The sequence below is a fragment of the Quercus suber genome, unplaced genomic scaffold, assembly GCF_002906115.3.
Source record: "Quercus suber isolate HL8 unplaced genomic scaffold, Cork oak 2.0 scaffold_630, whole genome shotgun sequence".
In the NCBI taxonomy this organism is placed as follows: domain Eukaryota; kingdom Viridiplantae; phylum Streptophyta; class Magnoliopsida; order Fagales; family Fagaceae; genus Quercus; species Quercus suber.
Genome location: NW_027070072.1, coordinates 253,509 through 259,667, shown reverse-complemented (window position 1 = coordinate 259,667; position 6,159 = coordinate 253,509). Strand labels below are relative to the sequence as shown.

Below are 6,159 nucleotides of genomic sequence, written 5' to 3'. Positions count from 1 at the left end.
TGTTGGCTTTATTCCATGACAAAAAGTGTTGTATTTGCATTATTTCGTTCCTTGTATTTTATGGGATTTTATTGTATTAGGTTTAGTATTAAGTTGGTGAAGAATCGAGCATGTATTGGATGAACAAGTGGATTTTGCGAGTGTCTTGCGAGAAGCCTACCCGTAAAAAAGCCACGTGAGAAGCACATGCTGGAAGTTGAAGAGTCATGCCAGGCTGTTAGTTTCGCGAGTATCTCACAAGAGGGGCTAACCCGCAAGATATCCTTGAAACTCTCTGCCTGGAGGATTTTAAGAATGACTTTCTTACCCTTCACTTATACTATATGTACCCTCATTACCCACAAAAGCAAATGAGGTTATTCAGAGAGAAAAACCCTAGATAGGTTTTTTACAACACACACACCCATCTTTTAAAGAGAGAGCTACTCATCCTTAGTGAGAAATCATTCTAGCATCTTCTCCTTCCCTCTCCCATTGCCATACCTTGAAAGGAGATTTGTACCCAAACACAACCCACACCTTTTCAGAGTGTAGTGAGTGTTTTGGAGTTTGGGAAGCTTTTGGGATTTGCCAAAAGAAGCTGGTGAGGCTTAGCAGATGCAATCGGGCGTATTGCAAAATCTGGAAAGCTAGAGAAGACATGACTTCGAGAAGTTCGTTGGTAGCAGGAGATTGGAGGGCTCAAGTACATTGGGTAGACTAGGCTTGGAGGGTTTTTTGTTATTCATGTACTCCAACTTTATTCTCTAGTGAATCGATTTCGACTTGGAGGGTCGCGGAGAGATTTTTCGCCGAGTTCTTCAGTTTCCTTTTCGATAACATGTTTTGGTGTTATCTTGTGTTTGCATCTCTCTTCCCTTATTTTTGTGCTTTACTTTTATTTTTTATTGTTCATGTGATGCACTAGAGTAGATCCAGTGATTACGCTTCACTTACTTTTGTTCTGCACGTAGAGAAGATAGAGTAAAAGCAATCTAGTCGTAATTTTTTACTGGGGGTCTAAACAAGCTATTGTGTTTTCACACAAATCTGAGCTTTCAAAAATGAAAAGGAATACCTGTTGGTCAACAGACACATCTCAATATCCTTTATAGCTTCTGAGAACCATGGATAAACGGGATTTTTCATCACTTAAAAAGACAAAACAAAAGGCTCTGATGCCATATTGGAAATCATTCCAAATCTCATAAATAAATAAGGGGTTTCCTTACCGATCAACATAATCTCAACTGTGCAACAATTCAAGCTACAGTTTTGGCTTTTGCTTTTTGTTTCTTGGCATCTAATGATGCTAAGCCTGTGCCCAATCCAAAGGAGCCTAATCTTCTTGCCCTGATGTCAATTCATCATTTTTGAAATCCATTGGGCCATATGAAGGATGGCCATTGGCTTCCTTCTTCACTCCATTAGTTTCCCCACCTTCTGCCGCATCAGGGTCATACCTGAATTGATAATATTGAGGAGTTGAGTAAGTGGTGGCATAGCTTGTACTAAAACGCCATGTGGATGTATCAAGACACCCCTAACTGTAGCTTGATTTCTAACTTCAGCTGCTGCACGGGCAGCTCTATCATCAACTCCCCTCTCTCAAGGAGGATTGTCACCAATTATTGCAGCACTAAGAGATTTATTGACAGGCCTAAACTCCTAGACCCTCCAGCTGTTGCAGCAGCTTGGAATGCCAGTATTAAGTCAGGATGGGCCTATTGTGCAACATCAAATATCAAATGAGAAATCCTCAGTACCCACCAAAAAAGAAACAATATATCTTTTAGGGAAATTAGGATAGCTCCAAGCAAGAAACAATCATCTAGTTGATACCCTAGAAGAGTTTTACAGTTCTCAAATGTTTTTTTTTTTTTTTTTAAAAAAAAAAAAAAAAAAAAAAAAAAAAAAAAAAAAAAAAAAAACACTTCTATTATAAAACTGTTACTATAACTTCTCATCCATAAATTTGGGTACTATCATAGATCTTTTTTTTCTTTTCTTTTTTTTTGGGAATTACAACCCAGCTTCCAAAAAAACGTAAATAAATGTCTATTCCTCAGCAAAAAAGAAAAAAGAAACCATAAATAAATGTCTTCTCATCCTCTCCTTTTGTTCCTCTCCTTTTGTTTCTTTTTGAGGTATAAGCATAGGTAATTTTCTTAATACTCAATCTTTTTTATGTTTTCTTCCTCACATGTTCGTATGTTTGTCTTTTTTCTTTTATTTATTTATTTTATTTTTTTTACAGAAGTTTATATTTCTTTTCAAAGATTTTTCTTTAACTCTCTTTTGGTGTCCAAACTTTTTTTTTTTTGAGAAGGATGGTGTCCAAACTTGAAACACTATTCTACACTAGAATGGATGTATATTTCAAATGGTCACTTTGTATATAAAAATATAAAGAAAGAACAGTTGATGCAATATAGAAATACAAATAATCTTTTAATTTTTTTTAAAAAAAAGAGCCTATGTTACTTACTATTAACAGAAGCCAGAATCAATTAAACATGTTTTGTGTTTATCTATTCTATTTACTATGTTACCTATTTTTCAAATTCTCTAAAATGCTCACAAATTTTTATCCATTTTAAAATTTTTACTCACAAATTTTTAAAAAATAAAACAAAATAAAATCTTTTACTCACAAATTTTAAAATTTTAACCGCTCTAGACTACTCATACATAACCGGGTTTTCTTTCTTTTTTTTCCTACTTTTAGTGGAATTCCAACGTGAGATGCAAATACTGGCTATAAATCACAAAAAAAGAAAATTCCTGAAAGGAAGGCAAAAGTAGTGAAGAACAGAACTTTTCACATGGCTTGTTGTGTCGTTATGGTTATGGCCTTATGGTAGAGGCAATGGTGATTGGTTTTTGTAGGACGGAGATGACGAGGAAGAAGCAGAAAATTTCATCCACATGTAAATATGTACGAGAAAGACAAATGTAACGCTGGGTGTAGGGTAAAGCATACCTCATCTCATAAAACCATCAAAGAACCATGTGGTAATTTATCAAAAAGATTAAACCCTGGTATTGGGCTGTGTATGGCTTTAATCATAGTACTTACTATGCCTGATCACGCGAGGCTACTTGAAACAGCATGTAGACATTGCTTAACATTACTGATAACTTTCAAGTTTTTATCCACACTCAATTGGTTGAAAATACCAATACAAGAAGAGCCGGGGTAGAAATCGGTTTATATTAATAAACTATTGTAACAGTTTGTACAATATTGTGAATCGACCTGTAAGTTACAAACTAGCTACAATTAAATTTTTATGGAAAAAGAATATTCCGAGCAAAACTCCTGTCTAGAGGGAACTCAAAAGAAATACTGCAATTGTTGCAGCAACTGCTAAAAAGTATTTTGGTATAGCTTCAAAAATGATGATGTGATGAAAACTGAAGGCCAGACAGAATCCTTCTACACTGAGAGCAAGAACCTACACAAATCACAATTAAAAATACAAAATCAGAGATTAGGAAGAAATAAAAGGAACAAATCTTGGCCCTCTTAGAAGAGTAACATAAATACCTGTGATGACACAGAAAGGTGACACTAATGTCGATTGCATTAACTTCCACCCTTCTGCTTGAGAGTAATTTTATCCCCCAAACTGAGAGCAATGCCTTGGGTCTTGCTTCTTATCCTGATGTAGCCACTCAGCTTACCATCTGCCTGCTTCTCTATGCTCACATTTACCAAAGCATCCTCTCCAAACACACTCTTAGCATACAAGTTGGCTGCCAGGAACCCACACTCACCATCTAGTGCAGACCTGGAACTCAACCACCAAAGAAAAGATTGTAGGAAAAATAGACGGATAGGATATAAGGGATATTATTAGCGAGAAGGAGAAAAATAGCACACATGGAAAATTGTCATTGGACAGCACTTAGAAGCAATTTGGGCACTTTTTTCCACGAAAACATTTCAGGCTTTCATTCTGGTTTTTGGCTTTGCATTCCCTTTTTATTGTTTTGGTTTTATTTGATCCAACTTTCTTTAACCATTGAGATAGGAGGGCTGCAACTTTCAGTGGGAACCCAAAACCAATTCTACCCAATTAAGGGATAAGCTAGGGCTCAAAAATAAGAAATAAGCTCAGATTTCATTGGACACAAATTCATGAGACCTAAATTGGCTTGAGCACCTTTGGAGGTCAGACAAACCCAACGCAAGCCTGACCATATGTTCAGTAATAGTCTAATAAATGTAACTTTATCTCATATTATACTCATCATGCATATTGATTAAAAAAGTGAGGTTGAAGTATTAATCATAGGCTGCAGTACCATGAGCATTGTAGGTATGTTTTGTCATTTTTCAGCTGTGAAATTTGTTATAATTCATCTCGTAATTTTTATCAGCATGTTCCATGCACCTAATGCAGTGGGGGAGCCAGGGAATTTTGCTTGGGGAGGCTGATCTATGATTCAACCCATGGCCACATCCTAAACTTATTATTGATGGGGAGGAGGTGCCTTTGATCTAGAGCTCATTGGCAAATGTAATGAGCTTTAATTATGCAAAGCATGTTTTATGATGTTCATCCAAGGATCATTATTTGCAGAAGTTCATTATGGATTATGTTTACATTCTTTATTTTTTCTTAATGGTAATACACACACCCAGAGGGTCTAAAACCATGAACTCACCCTCTAGACCTTTTTTTTTTTTTTTAAATGACAGAAAAACTTCACTCAGATACTGTACAACAATCCTCACTGTTAATCAAACTCCTACAAGTAATTGACCTCATCCGCTAGAACAATTACCAAGTAATCCAGGGCTTTTCACCCTTGATGGGCAACTGACCTACCCTCTAGAACATTATTATGGGAGAAAGAAGTGTCATTTGAGCATAGCTCATTAACCAGACAAAAATTGCCATCCTTCTTCCTAGAAAAATCTTGCCACTTCCAATCATTTCTTAGCAAAGAGAGTCTTAATGTTAATGTGAAGCACTAAAGCCACGACCAGTCACACCATAGCAAGGAATTAAGTTAACTACTTCTGTTCCCAACATCTTTGAAAATGGCAACTATTTGCATTTCAACCTATATGTTGTATTTGAGATCTCTAATCCAGCACATAACACATGCATTAACTTCATTGACAGTAAGAAAAGTAATTGAGAAGGATTATTTTAGCCAAGAAACAAGGAGAAATAACTTACGGTGCAGTGAGGCACTTCATGTTGGTTGATTTGATAATATGGTCAAGGAATTCCTTCTCTTCTTGAATTACAGTGTTGACAGCAACCTGCAGCATAACACATTCACACGACCCATTAACTCAAAGTCACCATCCGCCAATAATGAGAAAGAAAACAGTTGTTCAACAAGGGAAAGCCTACAAACATTGTACCAAAATGCTAGCTTTGTGAAAAAAGTAGAAGCAAAAAGGCAAAGACAAAGGGAGCAAGTTAATTGCAGCTCAGGCTTCATGAAAGTGCATATACTGATATCATACAAAGGAGAAACTCAATGAGTAGAAAGAAAGACCATATTTCTTCCCACTAGGTTAATAACTGTCATCTTACTTTTAAAAAAAGGATAATAATTTTTATCTTCAATTTCAAATGCACTTTCATTCTTGATCGAACAATTACATGTGCGTATAGATTATTGGAGGCCTAATGTTCATACATCATAACTGCAACCCCCTGACCATGAAGCCAAAAGCCAATATTGCCTTTTTCTCCATTTTAACCTAATATTGTGGAACTTATTTTAACCTAATATTGTGACACTTATCAAAAAGACTAATATCATGGCATAAACAAAATAGTAAAGCAAGAATGATTGTGTCATAAATTTAACAGTTGAATCTAGAATAAATCCTTCGCATTGAGGAAAAAAAATTACAAATTACAAATCTTCGGCATCAATCTCAAATTGTTAGAACAATGGGTTTTCACAACTATACTGGCTTTGCTTCAACATTGTTTCACATTTGCTAATGTAGAGGCTGGTTAATTTCCAAGCAAAACATGGGACCAAAAGGTCATGAGAGATTCAAGATCAAATCATAAACATGTGGGAGAAGGGTAGGTTTGGTNATTTTTTAGATAAGAATCTTTATGACTTTGATTTCAAATTTGAATTCTATTTTGAATTTAAACTTTGTTTTGGAAGAAAAATAAATTAAAAAGGGTGGAA

The 6,159-nt window shown here is 35.5% G+C and overlaps 1 non-coding gene across 1 annotated transcript; it reads right to left on the bottom strand.

The window, feature by feature from the left end:
* Nucleotides 1-3,176: 3,176 nt before the first annotated feature.
* LOC112035828 (uncharacterized) lies at nucleotides 3,177-5,297 on the bottom strand. Its single transcript, XR_010625791.1, has 3 exons — nucleotides 5,175-5,297; nucleotides 3,530-3,773; nucleotides 3,177-3,437 (listed from the first exon to the last, which is right to left on the bottom strand). It is a non-coding gene; the product is annotated as an uncharacterized LOC112035828 (transcript).
* Between the last annotated feature and the right edge of the window lie 862 nt (nucleotides 5,298-6,159).